The 962-nt window shown below is 38.9% G+C and overlaps 1 pseudogene; it reads left to right on the forward strand.

The window, feature by feature from the left end:
- Positions 1-409: 409 nt before the first annotated feature.
- On the forward strand, positions 410-508 carry LOC132305681 (small nucleolar RNA R71; annotated as a pseudogene).
- Positions 509-962: the final 454 nt, after the last annotated feature.

The following is a 962-nucleotide window of genomic DNA, read 5'->3' on the forward strand; positions in this document are numbered from 1 at the left end:
TTGCACTTGTCCATGAGGACAATGAGAAGTAGAATGAAGAACACTAGAACAAGTCATACAAGATTCATTGGATGCACGATGAGAATGGTTAGGAAAGGAAGATACTTGGTTCACCGAGTTTTGATTAATCAAGAATTAATCAAACCTTTGAGAAAAGGATTTCATCTCGGCGGCTATCTCATTAGAATTGTCGACTTGATGTAAGCCAACACTCTTCCTACCTTGTGTATTTCTACCATTCTTTGAAGACAATGTTCTATCCAATGAATTCTCACTCATGCTTTCATAGAGACGCCACACATCGTCCTCATGCCTATCAATGTAAGAACCACCCATGGAAGCATCAACCATGCCCTTATAATTATCCGATAAGCTTTCAAAGAAATATTGGACTAATTGCCATTTGGGCATGTCATGGTGTGGACACTTCCTAAGCAATTCATTGAAGCGTTCCTATGCCTCATGGAATGTTTCCCCATCCCCATGTGTAAATTCTCTAATTGAAGTTCTCATGGCATTGGTCTTAGAAACCGGATAGTACTTCTTCAAAAACTCTTGTTGCATTTATGCCCAAGAAGTGATTGAAAAAGGCCTAAGATTGTTAAACCAATATTTTGCCTTGTCTTTAAGGGTGAATGGAAAAAGTTTAAACCTTAAGACTTCTTCCGGCATGTCCGTGTATTTCACGGTAGAATAAACTTCAAGAAACTCATCCAAATGCTTATAGGGTTCTTCACTTGGAAGTCCATGAAAGTTAGGAAGCATTTGAATGGTTTGTGCTTCAATTTCATAATGGTGCACTCTAAATGGTGGCAATTGAATGCATGTGGGTGCATTATACTCATTTGGCACATAATGGTCTCTCAAAGCAAGTTGTGGGTTATCAACTTGAGGTGCAACATGAACACCTTGATTTTGAATTCCTTGATTGATAATGGGAGGTTATGGAGCATACATTGGCC

The sequence above is a fragment of the Cornus florida genome, unplaced genomic scaffold (genome assembly GCF_030987335.1).
Source record: "Cornus florida cultivar Cherokee Brave unplaced genomic scaffold, ASM3098733v1 CherokeeBrave_3.0.0_Hap2_Chr04, whole genome shotgun sequence".
NCBI lineage: Eukaryota > Viridiplantae > Streptophyta > Magnoliopsida > Cornales > Cornaceae > Cornus > Cornus florida.